General features: G+C 48.3%; 1 pseudogene; it reads right to left on the reverse strand.

The window, feature by feature from the left end:
- Positions 1–1,910: 1,910 nt before the first annotated feature.
- On the reverse strand, positions 1,911–2,656 carry LOC141094637 (large ribosomal subunit protein eL8 pseudogene; annotated as a pseudogene).
- Positions 2,657–17,688: the final 15,032 nt, after the last annotated feature.

Consider the following 17,688-nt stretch of genomic DNA (forward strand, 5'->3'; position numbering starts at 1 on the left):
TAAACTTAGTTCTTACAGCCATGACAGAAAGTCCGTTTGAACCTTTGGATTCTGCCTCATTAAAGATTATATCTCTTAAGGCAGCATTTCTGGTAGCGATAACATCCGCACGTAGAGTGAGCGACATACAGGCACTTTCCAGATTGCCCCCTTACACAGAGTTCTTACAGGATAGAGTAATCCTAAGGCCAGATCCAGCATACCTTCCCAAGGTAGCATCACAATTTCACAGGACACAAGAGATAGTTCTGTCTTCCTTCCTCCCTAATCCGACCAACCTTAAGGAGCAAAAACTTCAGGCATTAGATATTAGGAGATGCTTTAGCAGCCAAGGATCCTTGGAAGAAGGAGAATGCATTATTCCTATCCTTCCAAGGTCCCAGGAAAGGTTGTAGGGTATCGAAACGCACATTAGCAAGGTGGATTAGGGAGGCTATCTCTCTTGCCTACACAGCAGGTGGAGGTCCGGCTCCGCAGAACCTGAGGGCGCATTCCACTCGTGCCATGGCATCATCTTGGGCAGAAAGATCTGGAGTGTCAATTGATCAGATATGTAAGGCGGACACCTGGTCATCTCCTTCCACCTTTTTTAACCACTATCGGTTAGACATGGGTGCCTCCTCAGATCTCACCTTTGGGCTAAGGGTGCTGCAGGCTGTAGTCCCTCCCTAAATTAATTTTACATCTCTGTAATTCTCTCGTGGTGCTGTCATGGGAGCCCGAATAAAGTATTAAGTTACGTACCGGTAACGGTATTTTTCGGAAGCCCATGACAGCACCCTTAGTTCCCTCCCTTGTTCACATATAGGGGTGCACTCCTATAGAAGATTGTCCACAATTTACTGTATGAGGGAGATGGTATAAAAATATTTCTGGTAAATAGGGTAGATAGGTTGTATATATTATATGTTGTGTACTAACCATGGTAGCCTCTCAAGCTCTGTAATCCAACTGATGCGTGGGAGAGGTGCCGCCCTTTTGTATCTGTAGGTTTCCTGTTCCTAAAGGGCGGATCCCCTCTCTCGTAGTGCTGTCATGGGCTTCCGAAAAATACCGTTACCGGTACGTAACTTAATACTTTCATGCAGGAGGGGGCCCCCCTTGCAACTGGATCCAGGTGGGCTGAGAAGTAGCCTAGAGGCCTCTGTTGTCCTCCGTGGATCTGTGTTAGGATGCCACTAGCATGACCTTCTTTTTCCATTTGGTAAAGATGGAATGGCTTCTCGTAATCAGGGAGGCCTGGAGCTGGTGTGGAGACTATGCAGTCTTTCAGCTTCCTTACTTGCATTACTGCAATCATACAGAGGCTGCATTAAGACTGAAAACATCAGGGATCCAAGTTCTGCAATATGAAGCTGGACCAAGGAAGGCCTGCAGCATCTTCGAAGTTGTTGGAGGAGCCATCTGCTCCACAGTGGTCTTCCTGTCATCTGTCAAGCATTTCGTCTGGCAGGCAATACAGTGTCCCAAGAACGTAACTTGCTCTTGACACCAGTGGACTTTGTTTTTTCGAGAACTTGCATTGTTGCTCTGCCAGGTAGAGTAGAAGAGACAAGGAATGGGCTGTGCAGGTATCAATGTCAGCTGCACAAAGGAGAAAGTCATCCATGTACTGTAGAAGAGTGACTTCTGCATGTTCTGCAATCCAGTTGACGAGGATGGAGGACAATACTTTGGTGAACTGTGAAGGGCTGTTCTGGGCCCCTTGGGGCATTACTGTCCATGTGTTCTGCACCCGCCTGGTGCATGAAGGCAAACAGGAACTGGTTGTCCAGGTGAAGGTGAAGGAAGCATTGGACAGATCAATCACCGTGTGCACTGTTGCTGTGGCTGGCACATTTGACAGTAGAGTGTGCAAATTTGGCACAATTGGGGTTTCAAACTCGGTGGCTTCGTTCACAGCCCTCAGGTCATGCACCATTCTGAACCTGGCTGGTTCTCCTTTCACAGTCTTCCTCTTGACCGAGAAATGTGGGGACTGCATGATGATTCCTATGGATGAGGCGGCCTGGTCTGGCCTTCACATTGCATAGGGGACTCCCATCTTCTGGCACAGAGCCTGCAGGAAAACAAGCAGTTTGCTGGGATCCTCTTCATCAGAGATGACGACCAGCTGAGCTTTCTTGCTCTCCACCAAGGCGGTCACTGTGTTAACACCTGCTCTGATCACAGGGGGACTCTTTGCTGGGACTTCTTCTCTACCAGCTTCTTTTTGCTCAGCACGGGCCAGCAGCCGTTCCTTTCTTCCAGCTTGGTCACAGGTCAGCATTTGTGCACCAGTTTGAAGAGCTGAGTGGCTGTCTTCCAATCCAGGGCCTGGATGAACTTCAGGCAGCACCTTCAGAATCTTGTACAAGATGATCCTCTGGCACTGGAGCTGGAGCCGGGGACTCTTTGCTGGGACGTCTTCTCTACCAGCTTCTTTTTGCTCAGCACGGGCCAGCAGCCGTTCCTTTCTTCCAGCTTGGTCACAGGTCAGCATTTGTGCACCAGTTTGAAGAGCTGAGTGGCTGTCTTCCGATCCAGGGCCTGGATGAACTTCAGGGAGCACCTTCAGAATTTTGTACAAGATGATCCTCTGGCACTGGAGCCGGATGCAGCGCAGCCATTTCACGAAGCGGGTAAGGTCCCTTTCGGGTTGAATTTCCTTGCCCATGCCAGCAGGTTCCCTTAGACCTTCAGTTGGTCAGAGACAGTTTGACTCTGGGTGATGGAAAGGGGATGCTGGGCCTTATGAGGGTACGGGGTTCCACACTTGAGTGACACTCATACTGGCACAACTTGAAGTCTTTCCGCATCCTGGGGTCCCTTGGACCATAGGCTTCCAGGTACTATGTCCAGCACCTCCTTGGGTAGGCTTGCACCGGTTGTTTGAGACTCTTGTAGGGCCACCAGCATGATTGATTCTTCTTGGGTTAGGGAACACTTTGGCCACCTTCAGCTTCTGCAGCAGGTCTGCTCCCAGCAGGTTGAGCGGGCAGGTCTCCACCACAAACTGGAACAGGATGGAGTGCCCTGGCTGTGTCCACACGCTCAGGGGCTTGTAAGCTGGGAATATCTGGCTTGACCATCAATCCCCACACAAGACACAGAGGATTATGATTGGCAGGTGGGGTCGGGGAGTTCCACATGTCTCATACAAACCCCCGTCCACCTTCAGGGTAATTTGAGGTATTGGGTCCTCTGATGGGGTTTACCATGTCAGGAGCATGATGTTTTGCGGACCTGGCTTGCCTCTGTCTTATTGACGGGGTTCTTCACTGCTTCCTGTGTTTCTTCCTTGGCCTGTTCCTCTGAGAAATGTCCTGGGTTGCTGGGGTGCTCTGCACTGGTTCCAGAAATGGCCAGGTTTTCCACAGTTGAAACACTTGGCAGGTCTCCTGCCTCTGCGCCGTGGTTGTTCTTCCACATCAGTGGCCACCATAAGGGGGGCTGTCGTCCGCACTCCTGGATGGGACTCAATCCTTCTGGCTACTGTAAGCAGGGTATCCATTGCTATTGATCTGTACTCAGTAGGAACAAATCCAGTTGCATAATAATGCCCAGGAGAACATCACCACATGGTGAGTCTCCCTGCAAAAAAACTGCACCAACTCCAATCATAATGACAACACCAGAGGAAAAAGGAGTACACGGTGAAAGAAAGTTAAAAAGTGTTCATTTTTATTCAAAGTACAAAATACATGATTCTAAAATATCATATTAGTAAAGAGGTAACCATAGTGCACTAAGGAACGTACAGGCAAAAAGGAGGGACAACTCCTCTGACAGCCAGACGCAGTATTGTAAATAGCCCTAGTCAAGTGACCCAAAAAGGTGAGGCATGCTGGCGACAAAGTAAGAGATTATGCCAAAATATTAATAGCTTGGCTTACCTGGATAATAAGGGTGCCAGAGAAAGTATCCCACGACCACACGTCCGCCCCCGACGCGTGTTTCGCAGGCACAGATGCCGCTTTCTCAAGGGGATGGTGAGTAGTGAGGAATAGGACATTAAAATAGCCCATGTGACATGTCACGTGGGGCTAGAGGACCAATAGGAGCGGGTATAGCGGCGCATGTGCGGATTGAGCAACAGGTCCTCAAAACAGCCCAGGCGTCATGTCATCATGTGCACAAACAGGATAAGAGTATCCCGGTGTGCACAGAGACATAAAGACGCCCTGCAGTCAGAGCACACTAGCGCACACCTGTCATGATCCCAGTGCAGGTTTTTGAGCTGCACACCGGGGGTTAATGTCTGGAGCTCTGTGCAGGTTTTGACCTGCACACTTGGGGTTAATGATTGTGGCCTCTTTCTGGTTCTGGGAGAGCTTCATAAACCCCTGGGTAGCTTCAATCCCTGCCAGTTATACTTTTGCCTTTGGCCGAGTGTACTGACCCCCGTGTGCCTGTTTGTTGCTATAGCTTGTTTATATGGTTCTGACCCGATTCTGTTTCCCGTTGTGAGTTGACTACTCTCTGCTCGCCCCTCTTGTACCTTGCAACTATCTGTGTATGACTCATTGCCTGTGACCTGACTACTCTCTGCTCGCCCCTCTGGTACCTTGCAGCTATCTCTGTGTGTGACTCATTGGCTACGTCGTCCTGACTATTCTCACTGTCTATGCCCCTTGGTAACTTTGTCTCGCAGTCACTCTGCTAGGAATTGTCTTGCAGCTCCTAGCTCTGTGGAGTTTAGGCCATGCCCCTAGCAGTCACGTGCTTCAGGTCCTGCGGGTGTGAAGTACACATCTACTCGGTTGCTGCCCGCTCCACAGGTAGCTTTGAGCACTGTTCGCTTTACTCAGGACACGCGCACTGGCTCAGTGAGCAAGTTCAGTGCGGTGTCTGTGACATTATAACTGGCCTACAAATTTTTTTTTTTTTTTTTTCTCTCCTCACTTCTGCAGCATGGACCCAATGTGTGCTTTATCTGAGCAGGTGAAAAGCTTGACTCAGTCACTGCAGAAGCTTAGTTTGGAACACCAAGCTCTGGCCCAGTCCCAACGGCGGGTTGAGGACTCAGTTCAGGGGGTACTTTCCGCAGGCTTCCAGCAGGTGGGGAATAGAGATGTCATTTTAGTCCCACCTGAATCCCCGGTTAAATTGCCAGATATATTTTCTGGTAACAAGGATGATTTCAGGGCATTTAAGGAGGACTGTAAGCTTTTTTTTTCTTTGAGACCCCGCTCCTCTGGGGATGAGAAACAGAGGGTGGGGGTGGTGATGTCCCTGCTTAGGGGGTCCCCACAAGCCTGGGCATTCTCACTTTCCTCTTCTGCCCCTGAGAGAATGTCTGTGGATGCATTTTTTGAAGCCTTAGGGCTTATTTATGATGAGCCTGATAGAGTGCGGTTGGCTGAGGACAAAGTAATGAGTGTCTGTCAGGGGGAGCACTCGGCCGAATGGTTCTGTACTGAATTCAGACGTTGGGCAGTGGAGATTTCCTGGAGTGATGCCGCCCTTCGGGGGCTGTTCCACAGAGGCCTGTCTGAACGTCTGAAGGATGCTTTGGCACTCCATCCTCCGCCTGACTCCCTGGAGGATGCCATGGTCCAAGCGGTTCGCATGGATCGCAGGCTGCGGGCTAGAGGCATTATGCAACGGGAATCGCCCTTATTCTTCAGTGGAGATGAGACCCAGACTCTTCCTATGGCTATGCAGGTGAGCACTGTCACCTGTGAGGGAAAGGAAAGAAGACGCCGCCGGGAAAAGCAGTTGTGCTTCTATTGTGGGAAATCTGGACATTGGAAGAAGGACTGCCCCTCCTGTCCGTCATCTTCCAAGATGGCGGGAAACGACTAGGTCTGGGTAGTAATCGAGGAGGCTACCCAGACCTTCAGGTACAATTTTCCTCATGTGCAAAGATGGTGCTGCAGGTGGAACTGGAACTTGGTTATGGTCCTGTTCAGACTACTGCTTTTATTGACTGCGGTTCGGCTGTGAACCTGATTGATACCAAGGTTATGACTCTTAATAAGACAGGGACAGTCAGGCTTCATGATCCTGTTAAACTTGTGGCAATTGACTCATCTCCTCTTACCCAAGATGGTATCTGTTGCAGGTCTGAACTTTTTTCTCTAAAAGTGGGTTCCATTCATGTGGAGAAACTAAGTTGTCTGGTGCTAGATAACTTGCCTGCAGGACTGGTACTGGGGATGCCTTGGCTTCAACGCCATAATCCTACCATTGATTGGGTTACAGGAGAAATCACTCAATGGGGATGCAATAATAAATGTGGTAACCGGGGACATCTTGTTAACGCTGTTAAATCCGTGTCTGTGTCGTCTGTCTATCTGGAAGGTATTCCGGAGTACCTGAAAGATTTCGAAGACGTTTTTTCCGAAAGTAAAGCTGAGGCGCTGCCACCACATAGACCCTATGATTGTGCCATTGATTTAGTACCCGGAGCCAAGTTACCTAAGGCTCGATTGTTCAATTTGTCTGGGCCTGAGCGCCAAGCCATGAAGGAGTACATAGCTGAGAGTCTCCGCAAAGGGCATATCAGGCCTTCTGTGTCACCTGTGGCAGCAGGGTTCTTCTTTGTGAAGAAAAAAGATGGTGGTTTGCGGCCGTGCCTCGACTTTCGGGAACTGAACAAGATAACGGTTAGGAACTCTTACCCGCTTCCCCTCATCCCAGACTTATGTAACCAGTTAGCTGGGGCCCAATGGTTCTCCAAGTTAGATCTGCGGGGGGCCTACAATCTGATAAGGGTTCGGGAAGGGGACGAGTGGAAAACGGCATTCCTCACATCAGAAGGACTCTTTGAGAACCTGGTAATGCCATTTGGGTTAACTAATGCACCCGCTATTTTCCAAAATTTCATCAATGTTGTGTTTTCTGATCTGATAGGCCGTTTTGTTATTATTTATTTGGATGATATTTTGGTGTATTCCCCGGACAGTCAATCTCACTTGCAACATCTAAAGACAGTTCTCCAGAGACTCAGGGAGAACCAATTGTTCGCCAAATTGGAAAAATGTTCGTTTTTTGTACAGGAGCTGTCTTTTTTGGGGTTGATTGTGTCCTGTGAGGGGTTTCGTATGGATTCTAAGAAGGTGCTGGCGATCGCTGACTGGGTTCAGCCTCGAGATCTCAAGGGGCTCCAGCGCTTCTTAGGATTTGCGAACTATTACCGGAGATTCATTAAAGGTTTCTCACAAGTGGTGAAACCACTCACGGATCTTACCCAGAAGGGAGCTGATGTAAAAAATTGGTCTGTACTCGCTAAGGAATCCTTCTCAGCGATTAAGAAATGTTTCATGTCTGCCCCGGTGTTGGTGCAACCTGACCCGTCCAAACCATTCATTGTGGAGGTGGATGCTTCTGAAGTGGGGGTGGGGGCTGTGCTGTCCCAGGGTCCGGCCACCCTTACCAATCTCAAACCCTGTGCCTTCTTCTCCAAGAAGTTCTCTTCAGCTGAGAAAAACTATGATGTAGGCAATAGAGAACTTCTTGCGGTCAAGCTGGCGTTTGAGGAATGGAGGCACTTCTTGGAAGGGGCTGCTCACCCTATCACGGTTGTCACGGATCACAAAAATTTGGCATACCTTGAATCTGCTAAGAGGCTTACTCCTAGACAGGCCCGTTGGTCACTTTTTTTTTCACGATTTCAGTTCTCAATTACTTTTCGACCGGGGTCCAAAAATGTTAAAGCTGATGCCCTGTCCAGAAGTTTTGATCCAGTGTCTCCCCCTGAGCCGCCGTCCTCCATTCTTCCCCAGGGGTGGTAGTGGCGGGGGTCTCAACTGAGTTGGAACAAGAAATCCTAAGGGCTCAAGCCCTAGCTCCGGCAACCAGGCCAAGCGATAAACTGTTTGTTCCAGATTCATTGCGGCCTAGACTTCTGCAGGAGTTTCATGATTCTAGGCTGAGTGCTCATCCAGGTATCACGGCCACTAGAGAGGCAGTAGCCAGGGGTTTTTGGTGGCCTTCATTAAGGTCCGATGTCAAGGAATTTGTTTCTGCTTGTGACATATGTGCCCGTTCCAAAAGCTCGCATAACCGACCGGCTGGGGAACTCATACCTTTACCGGTTCCTGATAGGCCATGGACTCATCTTTCCATGGATTTTATTACCGGCCTTCCACCTTCCAGGGGCAATACTGTGATCTGGGTGGTGGTGGATAGGTTTTCTAAACAGGCCCATTTCATTCCCTTGGCAGCATTACCTTCAGCAGAAACGTTGTCAAGATTGTTTGTGCAGCATGTGGTCCGATTGCATGGGGTACCCCTGAATGTTGTGTCTGACAGAGGTGTGCAGTTTGTGGCCAAATTTTGGAGGGCGTTCTGTATGAAATTGGGCATCTCACTCTCCTTCTCGTCGGCATATCACCCGGAGAGTAATGGTCAGACAGAACGCACCAATCAATCCCTGGAACAAATTCTCAGGTGTCTGACCTCCGCCAGACAGGAGGATTGGTGTGATGCGTTACCGTTGGCTGAATTCGCTTTTAACAACCGGGTGAGTCAGTCCACCAACATGTCCCCATTCCTGATTAACTATGGCTTTAATCCGCATTTTGGGGAGTTTTCTCAGGTGGATTCCGGTTGTCCAGGAGCAGAGGGGTCCGTTCAACGGTTAAAAAACCTCTGGGCTGAAGTCCGGCGTAATATCTCTCGAGCCCAGGGGAGATACAAATATTTTGCGGACAAAAAGAGAGCCTCGGGAGACATGTTTCAGGTGGGAGAGAAGGTTTGGCTCTCCACGCGTAACATCAACTTAAAGGTACCATCAGTTAAGTTGGGACCAAAGTTCATTGGTCCGTACGAGATTATGGAGATAGTCAACCCTGTGGCATATAGGTTGTGTCTCCCCGCCTCCTTAAAAATATCTAATGTGTTCCATAAGTCTCTGTTGAAACAAGCAGGATCTGTCAAAGAGAACTCTGAGACTGTTGTTCCTCCAGTGCTGGTGGAGGGTCAATTGGAGTATGAGGTCGGACATATTGTGGACTCTCGGCGGGTGCGCCGCTCTTTGCAGTACCTGGTCCACTGGAAGGGATATGGACCAGAAGAGCGCTCATGGGTCCCTGCTCGCTCGGTACATGCAGATCGCCTGGTTCAGGCGTTCCATGCCAAGTACCCGGGGAAGCCTGGGGGTCCAGAGGCCCCCCGTAGAGAGAGGGGGGTACTGTCATGATCCCAGTGCAGGTTTTTGAGCTGCACACCGGGGGTTAATGTCTGGAGCTCTGTGCAGGTTTTGACCTGCACACTTGGGGTTAATGATTGTGGCCTCTTTCTGGTTCTGGGAGAGCTTCATAAACCCCTGGGTAGCTTCAATCCCTGCCAGTTATACTTTTGCCTTTGGCCGAGTGTACTGACCCCCGTGTGCCTGTTTGTTGCTATAGCTTGTTTATATGGTTCTGACCCGATTCTGTTTCCCGTTGTGAGTTTGCCTGTTGATTTTGCACTGCGTTATTATCTGTGTATGACTCATTGCCTGTGACTTGACTACTCTCTGCTCGCCCCTCTTGTACCTTGCAACTATCTGTGTATGACTCACTGCCTGTGACCTGACTACTCTCTGCTCGCCCCTCTGGTACCTTGCAGCTATCTCTGTGTGTGACTCATTGGCTACGTCGTCCTGACTATTCTCACTGTCTATGCCCCTTGGTAACTTTGTCTCGCAGTCACTCTGCTAGGAATTGTCTTGCAGCTCCTAGCTCTGTGGAGTTTAGGCCACGCCCCTAGCAGTCACGTGCTTCAGGTCCTGCAGGTGTGAAGTACACATCTACTCGGTTGCTGCCCGCTCAACAGGTAGCTTTGAGCACTGTTCGCTTTACTCAGGACACGCGCACTGGCTGAGTGAGCAAGTTCAGTGCGGTGTCTGTGACAACACCGACGCGGACGCGCGCACCCGCAATGGTCACCTATAATGTAACAGAACGGCATACTAATAATGTGCGCAATTGGCCCCAGAATGCATAGTGACAATTCACAGTGTAAATTCAAATGTTACACACAATAGCGGTATTTAAATATATAAACAAGGGGGTAACAGTAATAATATATTGCAAAGTGTCACAAAGGGAATACAAGGGCATAATAATAAGAAGCGCAAATAGCCCCAAGGTCTATAATTCACAATAGAAATAAATATTATAATATACAAAAAAGTTTACAGGTCACAAGAAATCACAAAGGGCACATGACGCAAAAATATAGAAATATATTCGGGCCTCATTAGTCATCATATAATATTTCAACAAATGAAAGGGATCACATGTATCGATGAATCCAAAATATATATCAATAGTTCTGAGGCCGCTTCAGATGTAGAAATCCTGTTGCGCCAAAGGTAAAGGTCCTATAACCGCACAAAGGGAAGGTAGGAAAAAATATTAAAAAAATATTAAAAACAAAAAGGATAAAAAAAAAGAACATCTGGCAGTAATGAATAGTGTTGAGCATTCCGATACTGCAAATATCGGGTATCGGCCGATATTCGCGGTATCGGAATTCCGATACTGAGTTCCGATACTTTTTGCATATCGAATACCGGAATCGGAAGTTCCCATAATGCTATGAACCAGTTTAATTTGATTCAGCCAATGAGGAATCCTAAGAAGTGTGGGCACATCCTGTTAGGCATGTAGGCATGTTAACTAATGGCATGGCTGTGATTGGCTGCGAGCAGACCACCCAGCTGCTCCTCCCCCAGACACACGCTGAACAGTGATCTACGGAAAGTGAAACTAGTGAGGGAGGAGGAAACGACAAGTTCTCATTTCAATGCCAGAACACACCCCCCCTGGACGTTTATCTTAGAAGCAAGAGATGATATCTTGGAAACCATGCAGACTAGCCACAGAAGGTAAATTACTTATTGTCAGCATTCTGCAGCCTAGATATGCACTGAGATTATGTGAAAAGCCCGGACAACCTGTTCTGTTATGTATTTCCGCCACGTTGGATCGCCCGAAAGGGCTGGTGGGGTACTCGGTACCGGGCCCGTTGGTTTCAATGGGAGATGTCACGGTAGCTGTGACCCGGTCCGTGGCCCTAGGCGTCCATTGTAAAAGGGAAATGTTGAACGTGTGGATGATGATTAAAGTTTATGAGTGAATGATTCGTGACGCCACCTGTGGTGTTCGGCAATGAAGATGTTAAGCCGACGCAGCAGACAGATCCTCTGGGACAGATGGTGTGGTGCAGCAATGATGTTGTGGCCCTCCACAGGTAGGGCTGTAGTCCCAGGGCAGTGTAGATGGAGAGGTAGTGAAGAGACGTAGATGGTGCAGTGCCAGGCACAGAGATGTAGCAGTGCTGAGTGTGTTGGCACAGGAATAACTGGAGGACACCAGGGCATGTAGTTCCAAAGCTTTACTCACAGTCTGTTGTGCATACAGGTGCCCACATCCGTGCCGTGTCCTCCGGGTCAGGGGTTCAGTCAACCTCCAAGCTAGATGAAGCACTCCATTCCAACACTCCGCCAACATGTGTCTTTTCTGAACGTCTCCCTCTATTGCTACACAACCCCTTTAACATAGTCAATATCTTTGTAAGTCCGAACGTCTTAAAAAAAAAAATAATTCCTGCTATTCCATTTGATTGGGCTAAACCACTATGCCTTTAATGTCTCCTCCACCTCCCCAATACATTCTACATTATTCTTAGTTGTTTTCCTTCATGTAGAATTAACCTACAAGGAAAGAAAGGGTTTATTTTAATTCTGATATTTCTGTCCCATTGACTTACATTGCTTTCCGGTATCGGAATCGGCGGTATCCGATACTTTTTGGGTATCGGTCCGATCCAATCCGATATGATATTTCCCAATATCGGAAGGTATCGCTCAACACTAGTAATGAAACCAACAGTAGGTAAGCCGATTAAATATTTCATAATACATCTCACAAAAAAGGGACAAAGTTAAGGTGTTCATTTAGGCCTTTAGGAGCCATGGTGTCAAGTAAAACAATCCAACGAGCATCCATCTGGGCCAGAATCTTTTTGTTATTTCCCACTCTGATGCCAAGATGGAGGATGTCAATACCACAGATTTTAAGTGATCCAGCGTCACAATTGTGGTAAGCTTTAAAATGACGAAGGATTGTTTTAAGCTCCAAGGGGTCCAAAACTGTCTTAGCAGCACCAATGTCGCGGACAAGTTCGCATACCCGTATACAAAGTTCCCTAGTAGTCAAGAAAACATATATCCTGGGGCAACCACAGGTGGCGTAATAAATAACGTTAGTACTACCACAGGATATACGTTGGCGAATATCAAAGGTACGCGAGCCATCCGAAGAGGTGAAGTTGGTACTCTGCTGAACATTGGTGCATGCGAGGCAGTGACCACAAGGCACAAAACCCGGAGTTGGACCACGAGAACCAAAGACATGTATTCAGGCCTGGCCACTATCAGCAGTTTCTTGATTGGTTCTCTTAGGGCCCCGTCACACATAGTGACTCACCAGCGTTCCCGACAATGATATGAACTTGTCAGGATCGCTGGTGTGTCGCTACATGATCGCTGGTGAGCTGCCAAACAGGCAGATCTCACCAGCGATCAGCACCAGCGAAGACGAGTGCGCGGGTCGCTGTGTACTTTAGATACCAGCGCGCTGTTGCAGGGAGCTCGTATCCAAGGTAAACAGCGCGGCGCTTAGAAACCAGCTGTTTACCTTGGTTACCAGCACCCTGCACCAGCGCGCTGGTATCTAAGGTACACTGCGGGTTTCTAAGCGCCACACGGCGCTTAGAAACCCGCTGTTTACCTTGGATACGAGCTGGGAGCTCGCTGATCGTTGCTCTCCCACCTGCCACACGCAGCGATGCATGCTGGCCAGCGGGAGACCAACGATCAAAAAAAAGTCCAGGGCTTTTGAACACGATCAGCGATACCCGGCAGGTTGGCAGCTCTGTCTGGTACTGAGGTTTCTCATTTTCAGCTCCTGCCTCCCCCCTCCCTGCACCCCGAGCTGTGGGATCTGCTGGCTGTTGTATCGGGGGGCAACCTGTGGTGTTTTGTGTAGGGAGATTTTCACTTTCTTCTCTGGATATCATAGTTGGCACTGGAACTTTTGAGAAGGTGACCTGTGAATATAGGGACATCACATTGTCTGGATTTGGCATTGGCCCAGCTGGTGACAACTACCTGACAGAAGAGGGAGAGAGAGAGCGTGAAGAAGAATTTGTGGGGTGTGAACCAGAAGGGGGAGAGGGGAGTGAAAGAGGAGGAGAGGAGAGAGAAAGAGGGGGAGGAGAGAGACTGAGGAGTAGGGAGTGGAGAAAAGTGAGGAAGGAGGATAGGAGAGAGAAAGAGGGGGAGGAAAGAGATGTGAGGAGTAGGGAGGGGAGAAAAGTGAGGAAGGAGGAAAGGAGGGAGAGGAGAGAGGAGGGGCAGATTCCTTCCCCTTTTCTGCAGACAGAGAGGGCATGTTTGGACTAGTTGTGCCTTCTCCCTGTATGGGGGGGACGGGGTGCCACACAGACGGCACAGGTTTCCCTATAGAATGGATTCTGCTGAGAACACCTTTTCCTATCTTGTACACGTAAAAATCCTTTCCTGATCTGTTCACATAACTCTCCGTACCTTCTATGCTGTAAGTCCGCTGTTACTTTATAAAACGCAGTCAGTGAGCCAGCTTCAAATAACTTCCCTTTTTTACTTTTAATAAATCATGCCATGCCGCAGCCTAAAGGCTGCCTGTAAATCCACATACTTAACCTGCTAAATCACACCTCCTGTGTCTATTCCAAAAACTTCAAAAAAGGTGATTAAAAAGACTTCAAAAACTTTGGTAAAGTTCATTAATTACTCCGAATATTTAAAGGAATATCCAGTTTATTATTATACATAAAAACACAACGCGTTTCGGCTATACATAAAATTAGCCTTCATCAGGTAAAATCATATAAATCTTTAAAAGACACATTTATATAGGAAAAAAAAAAAGGTTCCACCCTTCAATCAATTATCATCGATTAAAAACACATGCACACCTCTCCAAATTGTTGGGAGGCTAGTTGTAGGTGGAATCTATATTGCTTGGAATGTAATAAAAAAAAAAAAAACATTTTCTATGTGTTTTTTTTTCTTTTTTTTTTCCTTTTTTCCCTTTTCCTCCCTCTTCCTTCCCTTTCCTTCTCCTTTTTCCTTTCTTTTCTCCCTTCTCTTCTCATTATACATATACTTCTTCCATGTTTAAAATTAATAAAATTAATAAGGTTATTTATCGTTTAGCATCCATATTAAAGAATTTGTATATATCTCTGAGTCAAAACTATTTTTCCAACCCGTAGATAATTTCATTTTATTAGTTTCATCACTAGGGACCATCAGATTAACTAGTATCTGTTAGGACTAGAACTCATGCATTCATATTCCCTATATCTTTATCGCACTTACATAGTTACTCTACAGAGCCACCCACATGTATGGTCTCTGGGTGCTTAGTTTCTTTCAATGGGGTTTTTAGCCAATGATTTCTAGCCAGAATATACACTCACTGGCCACTTTATTAGGTACACCTGTCCAACTGTGTGTTAAGACTTAATTTCTAATCAGCCAATCACATGGCGGCAACTCAGTGCATTTAGGCATGTAGACATGGTCAAGACAATCTCCTGCAGTTCAAACCGAGCATCAGTATGGGGAAGAAAGGTGATTTGAGTGCCTTTGAACGTGGCATGATTGTTGGTGCCAGAAGGGCTGGTCTGAGAATTTCAGAAACTGCTGATCTACTGGGATTTTCACGCACAACCATCTCTAGGGTTTACAGAGAATGGTCCGAAAAAGACAAAAAATCCAGTGAGCGGCAGTTCTGTGGCCGGAAATGCCATGTTGATGCCAGAGGTCAGAGGAGAATGGGCAGACTGGTTCGAGCTGATAGAAAGGCAACAGTGACTCAAATTGCCACCCGTTACAACCAAGGTAGGCAGAAGAGCATCTCTGAACGCACAGTGCGTCGAACTTTGAGGCAGATGGGCTACAGCAGCAGAAGACCACACTGGGTACCACTCCTCTCAGCTAAGAACAGGAAACTGAGGCTACAATTTGCACAAGCTCATCGAAATTGGACAGTAGAAGATTGGAAAAACGTTGCCTGGTCTGATGAGTCTTGATTTCTGCTGCGACATTCGGATGGTAGGGTCAGAATTTGGCGTAAACAACATGAAAGCATGGATCCATCCTGCCTTGTATCAACGGTTCAGGCTGGTGGTGGTGGTGTCATGGTGTGGGGAATTTTTTCTGGGCACTCTTTGGGCCCCTTGGTACCAATTGAGCATCGTTGCAACGCCACAGCCTACCTGAGTATTGTTGCTGACCATGTCCATCCCTTTATGACCACAATGTACCCAACATCTGATGGCTACTTTCAGCAGGATAATGCGCCATGTCATAAAGCTCGAATCATCTCAGATTGGTTTCTTGAACATGACAATGAGTTTACTGTACTCAAATGGCCTCCTCAGTCACCAGATCTCAATCCAATAGAGCATCTTTGGGATGTGGTGGAACGGGAGATTCGCATCAGGGATGTGTAGCCGACAAATCTGCGCCAACTGTGTGATGCCATCATGTCAATATGGTCCAAAATCTCTGAGGAATGCTTCCAGCACCTTGTTGAATCTCTGCCACGAAGAATTGAGGCAGTTCTGAAGGCAAAAGGGGGTCCAACCCCTTACTAGCATGGTGTACCTAATAAAGTGGCCAGTGAGTGTATGTGTTCCACACAAATCATTATTATATACTAGAGGAAACATCTCATCAGAAATGGCATATGATCACATTCTTAAGGGGGATTCAAAGCGAACCAACAAGAAACCAGTAGTGAATATATCAAAGAATCTTTTTAGACTTAAGACAGCAGTACTATATATTTTCTAGCTTATCATTGAGGCCATCTGGATACAGAGTCCTCAATCTGTATATCCAGAAGGCCTCTTTCTTATTTAACTGTTGTATCCTGTTCGAAACATCTCCAGGAATCTGTTCAACCGGTGTCAGGGTCACATTGAATTCTTTTTTATGTGTTAGCAGGAGGTGTCTTGATAGACTGTGAGTAAGGAGACCGACTTTGGCATTGTGCCTGTGGCCATTCAATCGGATTCGGACCATTTGTGTGGTCCTCCCCACATATTGGAGGCAGTGGCGTAGCGTGGGGGGGGCGGGGGGGGCGGTCCGCCCCAGGCGGCACGTGTGTGGGGGCGGCGCGGCAGCAGAAGCAATTCCTCTCCTCTGTGGGAGAAGCGCGGAGCCTGGACTCACTGACTGTACATTTCGGCCTGCGGGGCTGTGCAGTGAGGGGGTAATGTAATGCAGCCTCTTCCCACCCTTCCTCCATCCTTCTCCTCCGCCTATCGGGAGTCTCTGTACCCCTGCTACCTAGCAGCTTCTCCCTCCTCTCCGCCTGGACCCTCAGTGAGCAGCGCTGCGCTGGGCAGAGGCAGTGCTGACGTCAGCCCCGCTGCACTGGAGGACTGTCATGGTGGGATGGTCGCGACTGCCAGGAATGTGATGCACACAAGGAGCCATGTTAGGAAGAGCCAAGCAGTGAGCTGGTGAGTGCGGGGCTGGGGTAAGGTGGTCTGCGGCTGCCCCCGGCGGCCCTGTGTGCAGGCAGCTGTCATCCTCATCACAGGCTGCGCTGGGTGTGTGTCTGCCTCCATTGTGTGCAGTTATGTGCCACCAACACCGCTGCCTGTGTCTCACCATGTGCAGCAGCGAAAGGATCTGTGCATGCAGCCACACTGTGTGTGTGTGTATGTACACTTATGTGTGTGTGTGTGTATGTACACCTGTGTGTGTGTATGTCTGTGTGTGTATGTATACACCTGTGTGTGTGTGTGTACACCTGTGTGTGTGTGTGTATGTACACCTGTGTGTGTGTGTACACCTGTGTGTGTATCCACCTATGTGTGTGTACACCTGTGTGTGTGTCTGTGTGTGTGTGTGTGTGTGTACACCTGTGTGTGTGTATCCACCTATGTGTGTGTACACCTGTATTTGTGTATGCCTGTGTGTGTGTGTGTCTGTGTGTGTGTGTGTGTACGCCTGTGTGTGTGTCTGTGTATATACACCTATGTGTGTGTGTATGCCTGTGTGTGTGTATGCCTGTGTGTGTGTCTGTGTGTGTGTATACACCTGTGTGTGTACACTCTGCGCATGTGTCAGCACAGCAGCTCTGCTTTCCTAGGTTTTCTGTCCCGTCCTGGCACCGTAGCAGCTGCAGAGGCTCCGCCCTATTGATGCTCCCGGGAGGAGGAAAGAATATGGCGGTGCTGCTGCCCCGGCTGGGAGCGAGAGGAAAAGGGTAGGACAGTACTGCACGGGGTGAGGTGGGATACTGGGGAGCATGGTATGGGGGCGATTTGTGGGAGAGGCTGCTGGGTGCACCGCGGCCATTACCGGAGAATGCACCACCAACATCTTTACGGGAGAAGCCACAGACAGCTGTCACATGCCACATAGACATCACACCACAGGTGTCCTAATACAATAATCATCCCCCATATAAGTGTTCTCGTACATCCCCCCATATATACGTGTCCTCGTACATCCCCCTATACGTGTCCTCGTACATCCCCCCCATATATACGTGTCCTCGTACATCCCCCATATCCATATATACGTGTCCTCGTACATCTCCCCCTATACGTGTCCTCGTACATCCCCCCATATACGTGTCCTCGTACATCTCCTCCCCATATATTTTCTGTTTTTTTCTGTCACATTATTAAAAATTATTATTA

Source organism: Dendrobates tinctorius, unplaced genomic scaffold, assembly GCF_039654945.1.
Source record: "Dendrobates tinctorius isolate UK_male_01 unplaced genomic scaffold, ASM3965494v1 ptg000064l, whole genome shotgun sequence".
In the NCBI taxonomy this organism is placed as follows: domain Eukaryota; kingdom Metazoa; phylum Chordata; class Amphibia; order Anura; family Dendrobatidae; genus Dendrobates; species Dendrobates tinctorius.